Here is a 19411-nt window from a genome sequence, read left to right as displayed (position 1 = left end):
TAGGTGAAGGTTTTCTGGCCTTCCGCGTTGCAAACCTCCTCTTCCTCCCGCACTGATTACTCAAGGCTTTCCCCTTCGGGATGAACTACTTTGGAGTGGCAGAAGACTGCCACAGAATTAACAAAAATTAAGGCCCTGTTTTTATGGCAGGCTTAAGAAAAGCAACGGGAGAGTGTTCTCACAAATCACCTAGCCCTGTAAAGCTAAAGATAATAATTGGTGACAATAAAACAACCAATGTGTGCCTAGTATTTTGCATCTTATATAAGATATTTTTCTTTTCACATCTATTTTCACCTATGGAATAGTATTGCTCTCCCCACTTAAAAGTTAAGGTTCTAAGAGGTTGCACGGCTTGTTAGGGTTCATAGCAAAGCTGGGTCCTCGGGGCGCCTGGGTGGCTTGTCGGTTAAGCGTCCGACTTTCGCTTAGATCATGATCTCACGGTTCGTGGGTTCGAGCCCCACGTTGGGCTCTGTGCTGACTGCCAGCTCAGAGCCTGGAGCCTGTTTCAGTCTGTGACTCCCTCTCTCTCTGACCCTCCCTTGCTCACGCTGTCTCTCTCTCTCTCTCCTAGAAATTAAAAAAAAAAAAAAAAAAAAAAAAAAGCTGGGTCCTCAATGCGGTCTCGAAGGTCTGAAATGGTGCTCTGCGCTCTCTGTGCCCGTCACGGCCCCATTCCGGAGACAGGCCCTTGGACACAAAATCATTGCACTGTGACTTCCTCATCTGGGGGTACTACTACGTGCCTCACTCTCCATATTCCCAGGGACTAACACATAGTAGGTGCTCAGGAAATGCTGCATGAAAGACTGAACAGCTGTTTACCAGAACCTGTCGTGCCCACACTGTACCCAAAACAGCTCATGTGACAACGTCAGGCACAGAGCCATTCAAGATGGATTCCTGTGAGGAGGCCCATTTAACAGAAAAGGAAACCGAGGATGAGTAATGGGCGGAAAGAGGCCAACTCGGGCAATTCAGTGCCAGAGCTTGTGTAAAGCACCTGACCTCCGTGAGTCTCAGTCTCCACCCCAAGACAGAACTAGTTAAACCCTTCCTAACTACCTGGAAGACCTTTGCAGAGATGTAATGCGGAGATATATGTGAACACACGGGGAAAGCAAAGAGCATTATCCACGTGCAGGGATAGCAATCATTGTCATTGCCGTCTGCACCTTCAGCTGGGCTGCTGTGACCCCCAGGGTGGTGTCAGCACCTCGGATGGAGTCAGGATGATAATGAGAAACATAACAGGACACCCAGAACCGGTCAAGGGGAAACATGGGCCAGGCCCTTTGTTGGCACGTCCTGTGACCCTGTGAATAATTGTAGCTTAATGAAGGGAGTTCTGAGTTAGGAGGTGTGGCTGACCCTGGTATTCTAACTCCAGCTAGATGATCTACCCCAGCGTTAATTCTGGGCTCTGGCACTCACACACACACACACACCCCATTTCTCTCTGGTCCTGTTTTACAATTTAACCTTTCTCTTAGAACACTGATTTCTTTTTATTTTTTTAAATGTTATATTTATTTCTGAGAGAGAAAGAGACAGTGTGAGCAGGGGAGGGTCAGAGAGAGAGGGAGATACAGAATCTGAAATAGGCTCCAGGCTCTGAGCTAGCTGTCAGCACAGAGCCCGACGCGGGGCTCAAACCCACAAACCGTGAGATCATGACCTGAGCCGAAGTCGAATGCTTAAACGACTGAGCCACCCAAGCGCCTCTTAGAACACTGATTTCTACACCGATGTATTCAACAACTATGGAGAGAGGGAAACGCCCTCTGGGAAGCAGTAGATCTGGGGCAGCTCCCTAAAGCCTCAAGCCCAGCCTCTGCTTCCTCATCTGCAAAATGGGCACAGCCACACTTACATTGCAAAGCCTGGAGTCCCCTGTGATACATAGTTCCACAAGTTGGGTCCTTAGCGGCTCTCATCCCCATTCAGAGGAGACAGAACCAATCAGGGAAAGATGTAATTAGTCTGACAAGGATCAGGGCGAGTGGAGAACAGTTCAAAGGGCCCTAATGCTCTGGGAGCCAAAGGCACAGAGGCAGATAAGATGCAGACGTTCGGCTGTAAGGTTTAAGGCTTTGGTGCAGCTGCAGATCAAACGTGGGCAGGGGTGGGGAGAGAGGAGGGACACTTCCCTGGGCCCTGGGTTTGTGAGATGTCCGGATTATGCTTCGGATTCACATTCCTCGTGGCTCACCCCCTGGCCCCCGTCGCCTCCTCTGAGCATCCTGGCGGGCTCCCATCTGAACCCAGGGCCCAGAAGGAGCCCCCCTCCCCGCCGCGGTGGCTCCTGGCACTGTGGGGAGGAGTGGCCGGATGGGGCGCCCCACTGTCAGGCCAGCCGATAGGTGTCACTTCCTCCTTGGATTTGGCGCCTCCGGGAGGAGTGCCCCTGTCTTTGGCCTCACCTTGGCTCTGAGGGGGCAAGACTTGCCCGCCCCTCGCCTCCTCCCCAGATCTGGACGCCGGAGGCGCTCCCTCCCCAGATCCAACTTTCCCCCGGGGGAGAGGCAGCTCCGTGCGGTCCCCAAGGATGGGACCCGGGCGCAGGCCGGCGGGGGGCCGGGGATCCGAAAGGCTCCAGGGCCGGAGGGGGTGGCCCAGGGCGCGGAGCCGGGTGTGAGGATGGGGAGCCCCCGCGGCAGCGCTCCTGCCCCCGGAGGGGTCTGCGACTGGGCGCCGCGGAGCTGGGGCCGCACCCCGGGGGCCTCCGCCTGGAGCGCGGGGCCGGGCGCGTCCTGCTCCCGCCCCGCCGGGTGTCACGGCCCCGGGGCGGCTCCCGCGGCGGGTCCCCGAGGGGACTGGGCGGGGCCGGGGGCGAGTGTCCGGCCCCGCCCCGGCCCCGCCCCGCTCCGGAGCCGCCCGGGACGCAGGGAGGAGGGCGGCTGGGCCGGAGCTGCCCGCCGCGCCGCGCTCCTGCACGCTCGGGACCCGGTAAGTGGCGCGGGGCGGGGAGGCCGGGCCGGGGCTGGGGGGGCCGGGGCCGGGAGGGCAGGGGCCGCAGTCCCCGGCCCAGTCCCGATGCGTCTGGGCCCAGGGTCGCCGAAAGTCGAGGGGACCCGGGGAGGCGCGCCAGGCGCGGGGGCGGGGGCCCTGGCGTGACAGCTGCGGGCGGGCGGGTATTTTTAGTTTAAACCTAACCGTTCCCTGCCGCCTGCGAAGTCCCCGAGCCTTTCCGCTCCCCAAGCCTGGAGGCGCGGCCCCCAAGAAAAAGCCCCTAAGCGCTGGGCGGCGTGTCCCCGGCGGGCCGGGCGCCGCCTCCAGTCGTCGCTCAGCTGCCGCTTGGGGCCAGCGGACCTGTCACCGCGGGCCCGCGCGCCGCCGGGCGTCCCGGGCCTGGGCAGTAACCGCGGGCAGGAGTACCCCCTCCTGGCGACCACGCGGCTGGCTTCCTAGTGCTTGGGACAGCCCAGAGAGGGCGCCCTGGGGAGGGGAGGCAGCCCGGCAGCCTCGGTTTCATTCAGACACCTGGCTGGGCAGCTCTGGGCAAGCTGCTCAGCCTCTCTGAGCCTCACCCCGAGTCTCTCCACAAGGGCGCAGGGAGGCCAGAGATCTCTTGCGGGGCCTGAGCGATCCCCAAATGGATGCTGACTCCCTTTAGGGTCTTCAGATCTTGACTCCAGACTGTGGACCTGGTGAATGTAACCCAAGGGTCAACCGAGCAGCAGCGAGGACCTCCCGGTGGCACAGCCGAGCTCTGCTTCAAAACTAAAAGGCTGGGCTGGGGTGATAATGAATGTTACTATTTTATCATGTTGGCCTTGAAGCTCTAGCTCAAGGCTGCCCTGGGACCCTCTCCCGGGTTCCTGGTCTCTTTCAGCTCGTAAGGGGTTAAATTCCTCCTGGCACTAGTGGAGGGATCTTCTACAGCCCAGGGGTGCCTGACATGCTGGGGAAGCATGCCCCATCCCAGGCCAGTGAGGGCAGGAGGAGACAGTGGGGGACAAGGGACTGTCCTTCCAGAAAAGGGAGTATGTCACAAAACCACTGCCATTCTGAGCTTGGCGGGCCAGCTTCCTTAATCCACCCCAGAGATGGGGAGTAATTTTCCCAGAGCCGCACAACCAAGAACAGAAGCGGGCTTTCTGGAAAGGTCAGGCCATGCCTCCTGCACACGCAGCAGCCCCCAGGGGTCACAGGCTGGGAGGCGGGAGGCACAAGCTGGTGCCAAAGGGCTGTTTTGCTCCGTTTCCTGGAACCAGCCCCCAGCGGGGCTCTCCGACACGTGTGGGTCTGCACATTCCTCAAGCAGGACCTCGCCCGGCTGCCCGATAGTCACAGCTGTGCCCAGGCCGTGGGCCCCGGGGCGCCGTTTTCAGCTCCAGAGGCCCCTCTGGGGGCAGCCGGAGGGGGGAGCGGGCTGGGAAGGCTTATTTCTGGAACTCCTGCCTTGCAGGGGGTCCTGAGGAGGCCTGAAGATTTGCTGGTGGCCCTGAGGGGAGGGGTGAGAATCCGGGCTCAGGCTGTAGACCCCCTTCAGGGTGAGTTTGAACTCTTTCTGTTTCCATGGGAACAGCGGCATAGCCCAGTTGCTTTGCATGTTCTGTTGCGGCCGCAGACCTGTCCGTGCCTGGGTGGCCCCCACATCTCGTGATGCAAAAACCTGGGGCAGGGGCAGCTGAGGGATCCTAGCTGGGCTGGAGGGTGAGCACTGTCCTAGGGAGGTACGACCAGACAGATCCAGCACAACCCCCCTAAAAACCTCGGGGCCCCTGAGAGCCAAGGGGGCTGAGGGTTAGGCCCCGCTGTTGAGAATGGGGGTGGCCATGTTAGACGGCCTGGGTCCAGTCCTGCCTTGGCCTTGGCCATGAAAACCTCTCAGAGTTTCGATTTTCTTCCCCACGAGATGGGCATAACCTTAGCACCCGCATTATGGGTGGGTGCTGTGAGCTTTAGACGGGACGGTCCATGAATAGTGTTTTGTATGGTACCTGACAGCACAGGAATTGTCACAGTTTAGGGTGATGGGATCTGGTTGGGACACCTGAGTCATCCCCCCCACCCCCCACCGTCGCCACCTGCCTCAGCTCTGCCCTTTCCTCTCTGCCTTGATTTCCTGTGTCTGTCTAATGGTGGGTGGCCCTGAATGATCTTGGAGGCCTTCCATCACCAAGAGCTGGTCTTTGGCCCAGGCAGAGAAATTTGAGAGGGGGTCTGCCAGGTCTGTGTGTGGACTGTTAGGAAGCATTTTCTGTGTCTCACCTCCTACGATCCTGACGAAAGCCAAGGCTGCCATTGCTGGCCCATTTGCGGATGAGGAGACAGATCCAGAGGACAGGAGTGACTGAGTCAGGATTTGAACTCAGAGCTTTTGACTTGCTGCCCTTCATTACACCACACAGAGCCTCTCAGACAATAGAATGACAACAGTAAGAAATATACTAACCACCAGGAGAACAGCATTGGCGAGGCGGGGTCCTGGTCATCAGTAAGCCATTGGTATTTGCTGGGAAAGAATGGATTCTGCTTTTTTTTCCCCCCTGTTAACATCTAAAAGTAGCCCAGCAGAGTCACCATAAGAGGAACCTGGGAGGAGGAGATGGAAGTTCCGGAATTGTCCACTGACCCTCTCCACCCCCAGGGAGTTGTGGCGTCAGGATTTGGGGATGATGTTCCTGGGGCTGAGCCGCCAGGAAGCAGATGGGGGACAGTCCCAGCAGCCCGAGCCTCAATTTTGTTGTCTCTAAAATAGAGATAAGAGGCCCCCGTGGGGTTGCTGTGGGGATAAATGAGACAATTGGGAACAAGCCTCAGCAGAATGCCCCGCGGGGCGGGAGCACATCATAAGAGGAGTTATCGTGGTTTTATTATTCCTAATCCTCCTAATGCGGCTGTAACAATGTACTGTGGCCTGCGCCTCTTGCCTGGATTTCTGGGCTGCAGACTCTGGGCAGGGAATCTCAGCATCTCCGAAATGCTTTGGAAGGGGGACAGAGAGCCGCTAATTAGGAAAGCTCAAAACACAAACGCCAACTGTGAGTCGTTTCGCGGTACATACCCGGCAAGTCAAACAATGGCAGAAGGTGAGAAGTGATCACCTTAAATGTGGAGCAAAGTTGGCTGGGAGTGGGTAAGAACGGGTTGGTAGGGTCATGGGGTCTGTGACAGAAGAATTCCCCTGGGAGCTATTCGTGAAGCCATGTATGTTGTCTGTGCGCCTCTCTACATGGATCCTGTTCTACAGACTTAAGCAGGTTTTATAAAGTCAGGGGAGTAGTAACCCCACAATCAGGATGGGGAAGAGGGCACAGGGTCAGAGAGGAGCCAGGTCTACCCTCGACAGGATTCATTATGTTCTTCTGTCGAGTGGTGAACTCATGGGCGCTATTTTAAAATATTTTTATGCTTCATCATTTACAAATATATATTTGTTTATGCACATACAGGCAGATATATTCCATTGCACATATCAAATCTTACATGCAAATAAAATTAAATATGAGGGGCACGTGGGTGGCCCCATCGGTGAAGCATCCGACTACAGCCAGCTCGGGTCATGATCTCGTTGTTCGTGAGTTCGAGCTCTGCATCAGGCTCCGCACTGACAGCTCAGAGCCTGGAGGCTGCTTCAGATTCTGTGACTCCCTCTCTCTCTGCTCCTCTCCCGCTCACTCACGCGATCTCTGTCTCTCTGTCTCTCTCAAAAATAAATAAACATTAACATTTTTTTAAAAAAGGTTAATATGAAACATCTCACAACGCTCTCTTGGGAAATCAGACTCTTGCCACAGGTTCAAGTTAGTCTAGCTAAATTTGGAAAACATGACAAGCACAAACCCTACTGTGTGACTGATAAATGGTGTCTGATTCCGGAGAAATCATCTCCCTCTTTGAACACATATGACTAGGGGGTGGCATGAGTGCTCTGCAATCTCAGACTATCTATGGGAGTTTTTAAAGTCTTGGTGTAATGATTTATGCCTGTGAATCAGAAAGTCCTGAAATATTTGAGCTGGGAGGGACCTCGGGTACCCTGGACCAACCTGTTGCTTTTATGGCTGATGGAAGTGCCCTGGCCAAGGTCAACATCAGGCACAGAGGTGGGGAAGATAGCTTGCTGTGCGCTGCCACACCTGTATGACTCTCACCGAGACACCACTGTGGCAAGCCCACGGCTTCCTCCTCGAGACAGGGCGACGGGTGGCCTATGTGAGATTCATCTAAGGTGATCAGTTTAATTTTTAAAAGTCAGAAAAGAGAGCTACCGTGTGCAGTGACCACACACTTCCCGAACATACACAAATGCAAACCTCACCAAAGGTCATGCAGAAGCTGTGCCCACACTCTCCTTTCCCTCGAAACCCGCCTTGGACAGCCACTCCTATTCTTCCAGTTCTTTCTGGGACACGCTTGATGTATTTAGAAGTTATCAGAACAACTTACTGCTATGGGCATGGTTATCCCCGTTTTTCATGGGGAAACAGGTTCAGAGAGGTTGAAGGCCTTGCCCCAAATCCCGTGGCAGGTGAGTAAGTGATGGGGTGGGAGTTTTACCCAGAGGACGCACTGAAAAGACGGGAAGCTTTTTTTTTGTTTTGGCGTGTGCTGTGCTCTGCACACAGCCTTCAGTCCTCAGACGCTGCAACCCCGGGGCGCCCCAGCCCAGCTGTCAGGGGAGGGGAGGGGAGAGGAGGGGAACATGCCCTTGTCCAGGGTATGTTGGGTCAGATCACAGGAGGCCTTGTCTCCCTCCTTAGGATGGAGCAGAGCAGCGGTACGTGGAGATTTGGGGAGTCCATCCCATTAATCCCATCCCAGGAGGCCCTGGAGCTTTAAACGCTCACTCCGATTCCTGGCCACCTTCCTTCTGCCCAAATCAAAGGTGTTCTCTGGGTCTTCCCTCTGCAGAGATATCTGTCCCGGCCAAAGAGTCTCAAAGCGCCGGGTGCCCCGGGACTGATGTGTCTGCTGGTGGTTCTGAGGCGCTTTGGGCACGGAGGCAGCCGTCAGCGTGTGTGCTCACCTGGAGAGTGGGGACCTGGGCCCGGGTCTCCCTGCTCTCGGTCCTGTGACCCCATTTTCCATGTGCCTGATGGGGCTGGCGGTACCTTCCCGTAGGGCAGGGCTTTTGTGAGGACCTGCTGAGATGGAACTGCACAAGTCAGGCATCTTTCAGAGTCTGGGAAACAAGCCCTCTCTCTATGTGTCTGCGGAGAATGTGTATGCAGTGTTCTCGAACCGACAGCTGCCGCAGAGAGTAAGGGAATGAGGCAGCCAGCCGGAGCCCCAGATTCCTCCCATCTCAGCCTCTAATTTTACCCCCCGGGGAAACTGAGTCTTTGCCAGCAGAAGTGACCGGCCCAGGCCTCTCTTTGGGTGCCTCGGGGCCAGTCTGGGACCTGAGATGGTGTCGTCTGGTTCCTGGCCAGTACTCTTCCCTCGCAGCCACCTTCCCTGAAAGTCTGTTTCATCTGCATTCATTCCTAACACAGTGTGGGCTGGTCATGTGATGAAAATGGGGAGGCTTGTCTTCAGGGTCGGGCCCTCCCAGTCATCGCCAACGCCTGGATAGAGTAGGTGGGTCCCTGTCGCCACTGGCTGGGTTCTAATTAAGCCAAGAGTTTTATTTGAGGTCTGCAAAGGGCTGAGCCCCTCCCAAGTGACATTTGCCGAAATAATACCGCAGGCTGACTCACTGGGGTAGCCTCTTTCCTTGTTGCTTCAAAGAGCTGGCTCTTCTGTGATGATGGGAGGTGCTGGTAGTTCCCCAGGCACCTTGACCTTCAACCTGGGCCAGGCCAGTCTCGGCTTCCTGCCCTTCAGAAGGGGAGGCCGGAATTAGGAGAGCTCCAAGGTGCCTTGAAGTCATCCAAGAACCATGGCCTCCAAGGGGGTGTTTGGGGACTCAGTTTTCCCGATGCAATGTGCCACCCTCGGGAGAGGCCAGCTCACTTAAGGGGGGGAGTCCCTGCTGTCCCCTCCCGTGGCTCCCCCTTGCTCTGAGGAGGAAGTCCCAGGCCCCCAGCCTGCCCTGCTGGCATTTCATGCTTTCTACCACCTGGGCCACCTCACCTCCTGGTCCCACGAGGCTGCAAACTCACCCTGGACTTTCCAGCCTCCAGACTGGCGCTCCAGCCATTACCTCTGCCAGACTGTGCGCCTGCCCCGCGGCTCTTACCCACCAACACCTGCCACAAATCTCCTCCTCCTGGAAGCCTTCCTCCGGCAGCCCAGCGGGGTGGGTGGTTTGTTTTCCTGTTCCCAGTGCACTTTGCACTCATTTCGGTTTTCGTGTCTGATTCTGTTAGGTTGTGACCTCCTTGAGGGCAGGGCTACAGGATTTTTCATTCGTTGATTATTACTATTTCATTAAAAAGCTTTAGTCTTTAACATGGAATCTCACAAACTGCAGGGGTGCAGATGTAGCCCCAGTGAGCACCCCTGAATGAAGTGGACGGGACAGATCCTAGTGATTGCCAGGACACAGAGGAGACAAGTGGGCTCTGGAGTCGTGAGCCATGGCTGGGAAGAGAAGGGGGGATGCTTGTCACCTCCCTTCGAGGCCCTTCTGGAAGGCCATCCCTTTTCCTGGGCTCTCCGGGGCCAGCGCTGGAAGTTGAGGACATTTCTTTGTCTCTCCAGGACTCAGGTCTGACGTCCGTTCCCTCTCTGAGGATACAGGGCGTCTCCCACTCAGGCCTCTGCCTTCTTGACCTTCCTCTGCCTACAACTGCACCCCACCCCCTCAGCTTTCCAAAGCTGCATGTGTTCATCACTGAGATCCCGAGTCCCGGTCACAGGCTGCGAGGAGCCTGGGGAAGGGGAGGCTTCCTGCCCACGCGGGAGCACCTGTCCTCACGCCCTGCCCCTGCGCTCTGTCCGATCGCCCTGTTTCACTGTCTGTCTGGTACTTATCACCAACTGATATGATCTTACATGTCCACTCTTGGGTTTATCATTCATCTCCTCTGCTAGCACGTACCCTCCATGAGGGCAGGGATTCTTCTCCGTCCCCAGAGCCTGGCCCTAGTAGCTGCTCAGTCCATCTGGATGGAATGAAAGGAGGGACGAATGGACATGTAAACCGAGGAGGGGGACTGGCTGGCACCTGGGGCACCTCGCGCACTTCAGGACAACGGCTGGGGTCTCTTCCACATGGGGGATGCTAGTGTTGCTTGAATGCCTCTGCATTTCCCCCTCGACCTTCACAACAGCTCAGGGGGCAGACTCTGATGGTCCCATTTTACAGAAAAGTCCGACAGCCTGCCCTCGGCTTCTTAGCAGCGGGTCGGAACTTAGCTCCAGTGATCTGATCCCACAGGTCATGCAGGGAAAGCCTCAGCGTTCACGGCCTCTCCATGCTCCGTGCTTGTGTGTATGTGTGTGTGTCGGGGGCGGGGGCCGCAGTGGGCAGGACGCGATGAGTCAGACCCAGAACTCGGGCCTCCACCCTGAGCATCTAATTCTTTCTCCGCAGCCCCTAGTGGCTCTCACATGGACAGGCCATCGCTCTACAGGAAGTCCCTTCTGTGTGGCCAGTATCACCCGGGGCACAGCTTTTCCAGAGCCGGGACCCACCCGGGAGCACCCCGACCACGCTGACCACACCCTTTTCTCAAGTGGTGCCAGGAGAGTCGGCCCGCGGCTCTCTCGCGCTGCGGAGAACTGGTGACCACAAGCCAGCGGTTGTAGGTTGGATGTGAGCCAGTCGGGGTTGCCAGGTTAAATTCCTTTATCCAGGACTGGGCAGCCGTGGAGGCTGGCTTATGTAATTTGCCTGTTTATCTGTTTGCTGATTTCAAATTCGACTTTGCTCGGGGCTAATCTTAATACATGAGTTTTTACAAAAATTCCATCTTGTGGTGGTGTCTTGTCCCCACTTCCTTCTGGGTAAGAGCACCTGAATGCCTAGGGGGAGGGCAGGTGCTCCCAGCAGTCTTTGCTTATTGATATGCTCCTTTGGGGAGAGGAGGGAGTGACCCCATAAGTCCCTGCACTGGTCCCTTGTAGGTAGCAGCGGGGTTTGCCACACAACTCCTAGCTGGAGCCACTTTAGTTTGGGAGCCAGAGAGGCATGCGTTTGTGGCTGGGTGGTAGCCCTTCCGCTCGGGGAGCCGCGTGGCTTGGGCAGCCGCATTCCTTCAACATGCTGACCTTGACCGAGCTGGACAGGGGAGGAGGGCTCCAGAGGCACGTCCATGTCCTGTGCCTAGGCGGAGTGTGGTGGGTGAGGTGGGTGCTTAAAACAGGCTGTCCCATCCTGGGGGGCAAGGGCTCACGGAGAGGGGAGCCCAGGGGCTATGGGGGCACCAGGAAGGACCCTTTTATTTTCTTGGAGGGCACGGTCTTTAGGGACCTCAACTCCTTTCTCTGTAAGGCTGGGAAACACGAGCTCTGCTCTTGACCATGCTGGCTGTGTCTGAGTTTGTGTTGCAGACCGAAAGCCCCCACCTGAGCTAAGAGGCCGTTAGGATGGCCAGCTTAGCCCACAGACCAAGGTGTCACTGCCTTCCTGGGCAGAAGACAGAGCTTTGGCGGAATTCCTTCCTGAGGTGTGGGGCCGGCAGCCTTGACCGGTGGAATCAGACAGACCTGGGCTGGGACCCGGGTTCTGCCACCTGCAGCGTGATCTTGGCAGGTCCCAGCACCTGCATGGGCCTGGCCAACTCACCTGTTCAGTGGGGCTGGTCACACCTTCCCTGCAGAGTTGGTGGGAGGGGCGGCGGGCAGGATCACAGGTGGGCGAGGCATTCTCAGCTCCAAGCAGGTGCTAGGTCCCGGGATCTCCGGCTCTTCCATTTCCAGCTATTTCCCCTAGGTGCTCCCTGGCTGGGGAGCTGACTTCGGTGGCAGCGTGGGTCACTGGGAAGGGAGCCGGACACCTCCGCCTGCCCCTGCCCCGGCTGGCACAGCAATTGCATCCACACAGCCGCTGCTGAGTCAGCCCCTTGGCGCACGTGTTCTTGGCCGAGGCTGTGCTCTGGCTGGTCTCAGGGTGTGACGGGCTGAAGCCAACTCAGCCAGGCCTGTCCTGCTTTGGAAGACCCTTGTTGAGGTGGACACACCCTTCCCTCCCGGCCACCCCTAATGACCAGTGTGACCTTTTACTTTTATAGAATTTGGAAAAAAGTCAGTGTCACCCCACTAGCCGCCCTACCCCCACCCCGGTCTTATCCCAGCCCTGAGCCTCGGGGTCCTCAATACAGTGCAGGGGTGCAGACTAGGTCTGAGTTTGGACTGGGAGCTGCTGGTCACAGACAGGATGGACAGGGTGGCACGTGCTTGGAGCGTGGAATGACAGTAATTCCCTTCTCCATCATCCGCTCTGTCTTCCCTTTGACTTTTTCCTTTTATCCTTCTGATTATGCAATGTTTTCCTCATCACGGGGGCTCCACTTTAGGCCAACGTAGGAGTCTCTGGGCCAACGGCTGCTTGTCGGAGCTCCTTAGAAGCTCTCTGGGTGACCCTGCTGCATGTGGCTGGTTGGCAGCTACTGGATTTTGTCAGGAGAATGTCTCCACCTGGGGCCAGTCTGGCTCTAATGCTTGCGCGTCCCTAACCGGGAACAGGCCTCGGGCGCAAGCTAGCAACGGCTTCAGATGGTAGAGACACTGTACTGATCCCTTATGCTGTTCTGTGCATGGTAATCAGTCCTCATTCTGGTTTTCGATTTGAAGTAAAGATTTACAAAATTCTCTTTTTGAAAGAAATTTACGTTTAAATGGATAAAATTAAAGAAAAACCAACTAATGAGGAAAAATTAAGCCCAGGCACCCCTAGATTGTCCAGAGTCACGGATGTGAGGCACTGATGGCCAGACTGTGTAAAAACTGTAGCCAGGTGACCTCAGAGGGGCCCTCCAGGCCCCATGTCCGGATGGCCTAACAAAACAGAGAGATAGCCCAGAGTGTTCACACCAGGCCCCTTGGCCCAGGGGAGCCTGGGTCAGCGGGTTCGGGGGGGGTTGTGCAGAAGGGTTTCCCCATCTGGCTTTACTTAGTGACCCCCACCAAGCAGCTTGGTTCTCTCAGATGCAATGGCCTCCACCACTCCTGGGTCATCGCGGCGGCCCAGAAGGCCCCCCGGTCCAGCACTTGGGGCTTTTGTTTTCCGGGGACGTTGCTGCATGAACCCAGTGAATGCAGAGTCACTGCGATCCGACTCCACAGGACGCCGGCATCCCTGGGTGCTGGCCCGGGGCCTTGACTTCTCAGATGGGGGAGGTCCCTCCCCCCTCCGCCCCCAGTTCTTAAACGATCCAGAATGGAAATAGACACCGAACTTGAGGCGAACAGACCCCTCCTGGGCCCAGCTCACCTTTCCTGCTTTTGTCTGGTGGCAGCTACCTGTTACCACTGGAAGGCTGGCCTGTGTGCCTTTCTTTTGTGTCTCTGGGAGGTTCCTGTTGTCTTTTAACTGAGCGGCCCATTCTGGATATCAGGGATTGCATACTTTTAGCTGAAAGGAATAGTATGGAATCTTCTAGAGTTCCAGACTTCTCAGGAATGCTGTGCTAATAGGCAGGGGCCGGGTGAGGTATTTCTCTTATGCTGATAAATGGCACTGGCAAACCTTTTCTGTAAAGGGGCAGATAGTAAATATCTTTGTCTTAGGGACCATACAGACTCTTAAAATTACTTTATTCTTCTGTTGTATCTAAAGCAGTCACGGACTCCATAACGAATGGGTGTGGCTGTGTTCCAATAAAACTGCCTATGGACACTGGAATTTGAATTTCATGTCACTTTTACCTATCACAAAATATTACTCTTTCCATTTTTTTTTCAACCACTTAAAAACATAAACATCATTCTTAGCTGGAGAGCTGGGCTGAAACAGGCAATAGGTCATGGTTTACAGGGCCCTGCTCTAGAAGCTTCTAGAAGCCTTTAGAAGCAGGGGGGCAGGGGAGGGTGGGCCTTGCAGATTTGAGGAAGTCGCTGTTCTAACCATTTCAGTCCTGAAAATTCTAGTTCTGAAATGGATCCTGATCTTTTTTTTTTTTTTTTTTCTCTTTCAGATGTTTTTATTTAAATAATTTAAGATCCAGATTATTAATTTTGTGTTGGCATTACTTATCTTCTCTGGTAAGATTACTCTTTTTTTTTTTTTTTAATAGTTTATTGTCAAATTAGTTTCTACATAACACTCAGTGCTCATCCCCATAAGTGCCCTCCTTCATGCCCATCCCCCCCTCCCCCCCACATCCATCAGTCCTCAGTTTTTGTCAGCATTCAAGAGTCTCTCATGGTTTGCCTCTCTCCCTTTCCCCCACCATTTCCGCCCTTCTTCTCCCCCTGATCTTTTAAACCTGCTGCTTAAAATAAAATAGTTCATTACTTATGTCCTGCATTCAGCAAACCTTAAGTCTAGTGGCAAAGAGGGGAGGGACCCGGAGGGAGAAAATTTGTCCTGTGCTGGCTGTGGAGCCGCGGGCAGGTGGCTGACCCTCTCCGGGCCTCACTTCTTCCATCTGGGGAGTCAATAACAGTGGACCTAGCACATTAATGGAATGCCCAGTGAGAAGGTTAATGCATACCTGGCACCCAGCACACTCTTCTGGGACGTCCGCTATTTTCTCTCACCTCTGTGAGGATTCAGGAGTACAGGTGGACAGGAGTGCTTTATCCTTTCAGCCATCAGCCCCCGCACAGTAGACTTGACTTAGCACTTTATGGAGAAGGACGCCCAGAGACCTTATGGAGCTTGTCCAAGGTCACAGCTGGCAGTAAATCGTAGAGCTAGAAGACTGTGTAACTCATAGGACCTAGCTCTTCCCATGCAATGGCCTTGCAGGGGACCGGAGGAGAGATGAAATCTCCTTCAGCTCCGTGCTTGTCGAGGGGTTAATGTAATCAGCATCTTTCCCTTGACAGCCAGGCTCTTGCAACTCCTCCATGCTATGCCTCCAAGTCTCTGGGGAATGAGTATCATTTGAGGGACGTCACAGACTTCCAGCAGCCCGTGGGGGGTTCCGGGCCGAGGGTTTTCTGTAAATATCCTAGAGGGACCTTTGTTGCTCTGGTTGCAGGCAGCTCTGGTTTTCAAATGCCAGCCTGGAAATAGGCATTGGGGGGAAGTCTTTAAGTTTTCCTGACTCCCCTTGGGTGAGAAGAGCCAAGTCTCTGCAGGGCTAGTGGGGAAGGCTCTAGAAGGTTCTAGAAGACTGGATTCAGGGTAGGCGCATTTGAAGAATGGAACCATCGGGGTCTTAGGAAATAAATACTGGCCGTGAGTTCCTAAAAAGTGTTATGCCTTGGTTTCCACTTCTGTAAAATGGAGGTGGAAATGTCATAATTAGTTGCCTGTTGCTTGAGCACGTGCTTGTTGGATGCCTGCCATGGGCCTTGCTCTGAATGCACAAAGGACGGCTGGGGGTGGGGGTGGGGGGCTGACCTTGGATCGTGGAGGCCTCTGGAAGTAAAGCTCAGACACGGAAACAGTGAAGGGAACTGTGATTCTGTGATGCTGGGGCAGCTGCGATTAGGCTCTGAGCTGGGGGAGGTGGGCTGAGCCAGGGGGTTTTGGGCACCCTTGCACTTGTCTGAAGGCTTAATCAGAGAAGGGAGGACACCGGACAGTGGAAACTTGCCGGTCAGCTGCCCTGTCTGTGACCTGGAACAGTCCCTCTCAGTTACCTGAGGAAAGGCTGCCTCAGTGCAGGATGCTGGAAACCCAGCCCCCACCCATGAGTGGCTGAGAGGTGGCGGTAGGGAGAGGGGGATGGGGGGAGGGGTCTTGGGCGGGAAAGGAAGGTGGAAGCCGGTGTCAGCGGCTATCGCCTGTTTGCCCTAGATTGAGGGGTTTCCTGGGATACAGGACTTTCAGGGCAAACACAGGGACAACTGGTCACCCTTGTCAGTCAGTCGTGCCACTTGGATTGTGGCGCTGGGCAGCCTGGGTCGTGGCTGGGCAGTGTAAAAGGGGTCAGCTCTCCCCTGAGCCTCAGTGTCTGCTCAGAGTTGTGAGTGAAGAATCACACGACTGTCTCCCAGGTCTGTGGGCGCATGACGGTAGAAACCAACCCACCCCAGAGGGGAGCCACCCCCGCAGGTCCCAGAGCACAGGGCACCCTGTAAACGCTGTAGGGTAAATGGATGGGGGTTGAGGGTCTCCATCACACTGGGGCAAGTGACTCAGATGCTAATTCATGCTTTGCCACTTTACACATGCTGTTCCCTGTTTCTTGTCCACCTCCTCTGTGACCCGTCCCTTGATCCTTTGCCGTAAACAGTGTCTCCCACCTCCACTGTGTGTCTTGGGGCTGAACCTTTCTCAGCTCCCTAACTGGGCTTCTTTGTTTATGCATCTTTCTCCCATACACTGTGGCTCCTCCTCCCCTCCTCCCAAGGGTAGTATTTCGTCTGCTGACCTTGGTGCCTGGAGGCCCTGGAAAGGTCTCTTGAAGGACTGGGTGGCACGAAACACAGAGAGCAGAGAGTCATTCATGCCTTGCTGAGGACCTACTGTGTGCCAGGCACTGTCCCAGGAAGTGAGATGGGAGCAGTGGCCATGACTGGCAGAGTCCTTGCTCTAATGGAACTGACATTCTAGAAGAATCTAGAATCAACCAGATTCAACAAGCAAGTAGTAACTACACAGACCATATAAAAAGGTTGCATGTGCTCTGAAGAAAAGGAAAAGAAAAAGGCAAGTCTCTGAGCCCCCACCAACTGTCCACAGCTGGGGGAGGGGTGGAGGGTGCAGTTTGGGGGGGCGGAGAGTGGGATGGTTCAGACCTAGCGCATCCTGGCGCCTTCCTATGGAGGCAGAAAGAATGTACCTTCCCTTGAGTGGTGGCAGCCTTACTGTCCAGTGTGGTCAGCTCAGGGTTGGTGGCATGTGGGCCATCGGTCCCTTCGAGGAAATCTGTCAAAGCCCGCGTTGTGCGAGTGGGGGAGGAAACATATTTGGGAGAGTCAGGTGGTGTCTTGTGCCTGGTGGGGGAGCTGAGCATGTGTCTGCCCTCTCCTTGGCGTGGGAGTGCAAAGGACCAGGCTCACGTGCTGGGTGAGTACCCTTGCCAGGACAGCAGCAGGACTGGACATGGGCTCTTGCTAAGGGACTGGTAGCAAGAACCCGGGAGCCCAGGCTTTTCCAGTGGGATCACACTCGTTCCAGCCCAAAGCAGGGAGAAGGGTCAAGAGGGTTAAGGAGGGTGACAGCTCGATCAGCTTCCATGGGTTGCACTTGACCTTGGACTACTATCTTCTGGGACTGGCGGGGAGCTCAACCCCAGACACAGGCCCTGCCAGGAGGGACGGAGGGGCCTCTCTCTGCGGGGCCAAAGCACCCCAAGATTGGGGAACACGCTGCTCCCCAGAGCCCAGGGCCTGCCTTCTATCTGCCGCCTGGTGTGGGCAGCCCCTGGGTGGCACCTCTGAGTCCAGAAGGATGCCACTCACGCGTGTGGGTAACGCCATCATGTTGAGCCCCTGGAAGACAGACCGACAAAAGTGAGTCCACAAGCCCGTGCCCTTGGCTTTCCACAGACCCGTCCTAAACCTGGCGTCTTGAAGTCCTGGCAGGAACAGGCATGTGCTAATTATAATCTGCACAGACTATTAACGATCGACCTTGGGCACCAGGGAGGTGAAGGTTCCTGGGGGAAACGTCTCCAGGGTGCTCTGAGGCTCACAGATACAAGGCAGGGGGTGGCAATACGGGGTGTGGACCCTTCTGGGTGGCCTAGTGGGTATCACCTTGCAGCCCCAGCGCAGTGGGGACAAGGGTTAAATGTCTTGGGCTCTGCTAAGAGAAGAGAAGGCAGCAGGATTACTTGCTGTGTGACCCTGGGCAGGTTATATAGCTGCTCTGAATCGTGATTTCTTTATAAAAAGGCAATCATTTCTACTTAACAGTGGGTGGGAGACTCTGATGAGCTGATGTGATGTAACAGTGCCTGACACCTGGTAGATATTTAGCAATGTTAGTTCCCAGACCTCTGCCCACTGAGAAATCCTGGAGTGCTTCCTGGAGTCAGTGATGGGTCAATGTAGCCAGGGAGAGAGGAGCATAAAGGGGAAAAGCCCCCAGGGAGCTCCTGCTGCAGGGAGAGGAGGTGGGAAGTGAGAGGAGGTGAACCTGTCCTGTTAAGCATCTGGGATTTTCTTGGTTGGGGTCTATGGAGTACTGGAGGGTTTAAGTCAGGAAGGCCTTGACCCTGAGCCCTTAAATGTCCTTTTCTGTCAAGAAGAGAGGACTCTGGTCTGTCTGTCTCCTGCAAGTCTGGGGAAAGAGACGACGTACCCTGATGCCTGAGGCTCGGGAACCGGGCACGGATTCGGCTCTGCAGGGCCAGGGTCTCCCCAGGTGTCAGTGAGCAGAGCCCCCAGGGCGCCCTGCTTCCAAGAACCCCCATCCGGAATGAACATTGCTCTCCTTGGGCTGTTCAGCCCACAGCTGGAGTGCCTTTTCTTAATTGAAAGGCGATGTTCAAGTCGTTCTGTGTCATTTGCTAAGCCAAACCTGAAAACCATCGGAGGGCATTTTTCTCACCTGGAAAGTGGATGTGCTGGGCTTCCTAGTCTGTCTTGTTCTTGGTGATTGACAGAGGCCCATGTGGGTCCTTGGGGGTCAGAGAGGCAAGCCCTACGGTGCCCCAGGCTCAGTGCCAAGCCTTGGTGCCATTGTTAGTCTCACTTTACAAACAAGGACAGCGAGGCACAGAGAGGGTAATGAACTTGCCCAAGGTCACACAGCGGCCAGATTCAGTCCCAGACTGGCCATGCTTTAAAGTCTCTACCTCTTCCGCGCAACACAATGTAACTGCTGGGCTTAAGACTCATTTGAGCTTATTTTGAAAGTCTTAACAGGACAGAGAAACCTCTTCATTTGTTATTAGAATGTATGTCACTTACAAGCCCTTTAGTTTCAAAACACATTGTAACTACCGCCTTAAGGAAATTGCAATTTTGACAACGAACCTATGATTCCACTGCTCTAAGAGAAGCCCTGGTCTTTTTCCATATTCCTTTCAATCTTTGTCTTTTTTGACACAGCTTTTGCTGACGTTGCCAGCAGGGATTGGCACGCCACAGCCTGCTGGCCACATGCCACTTGTTTTTATAAACAAAGCTGTTGGAACACAGCCGTGCGCATGGCTTTTACTATTGCCTGGGACTGTTTTCACACCACAACTGTGGATCTGAGCAGTTGCGACAGAGACCATATGGCTTGCAAACCCTGAAACCTTCCCTAATCGGTTCCAGAAACAGTTTGCCGACCCCGGGTCTAGGGTGCACATGGTGTGATAGCAGGCACTTTTTTTTCTTGCTAGCTGCACCATGATGCCATGGTGGGCCATCCGGTTTTCCTTGTCAATGGCCCAGAATCCGTGAAATGGGTATCACAAAATTTTCTCGATCCTTTCCTTTTCCGCCGGACTGTTAGAGCACACCTTTTGTTTGATTTCGTTTTGTTTTTCCCATTTCCCCATTTGCTAATGTGTTA

At 55.0% G+C, this 19411-nt stretch overlaps 1 protein-coding gene across 3 annotated transcripts in view; it reads left to right on the top strand.

Annotated features, from left to right (window-relative positions):
- Window positions 1-2892: 2892 nt before the first annotated feature.
- The window catches only part of SYNE3 (spectrin repeat containing nuclear envelope family member 3), a 93484-nt gene continuing 76965 nt past the window's right edge, over window positions 2893-19411 (top strand). Inside the window, exon 1 of one of the 3 annotated variants that reach the window (XM_039254562.1) lies at window positions 2893-2952. The gene's annotated coding sequence lies outside the window, so the exon portion shown is untranslated. The remainder of the gene's footprint in view (window positions 2953-19411) is intronic. The other 2 variants (XM_039254561.1, XM_039254560.1) reach the window with 2 other exon arrangements.

The sequence above is a fragment of the Hyaena hyaena genome, unplaced genomic scaffold (assembly GCF_003009895.1).
Source record: "Hyaena hyaena isolate Hyena2069 unplaced genomic scaffold, ASM300989v1 scaffold_493, whole genome shotgun sequence".
Taxonomy (NCBI): domain Eukaryota; kingdom Metazoa; phylum Chordata; class Mammalia; order Carnivora; family Hyaenidae; genus Hyaena; species Hyaena hyaena.
This window is presented reverse-complemented; position numbering and strand designations above follow the sequence as displayed.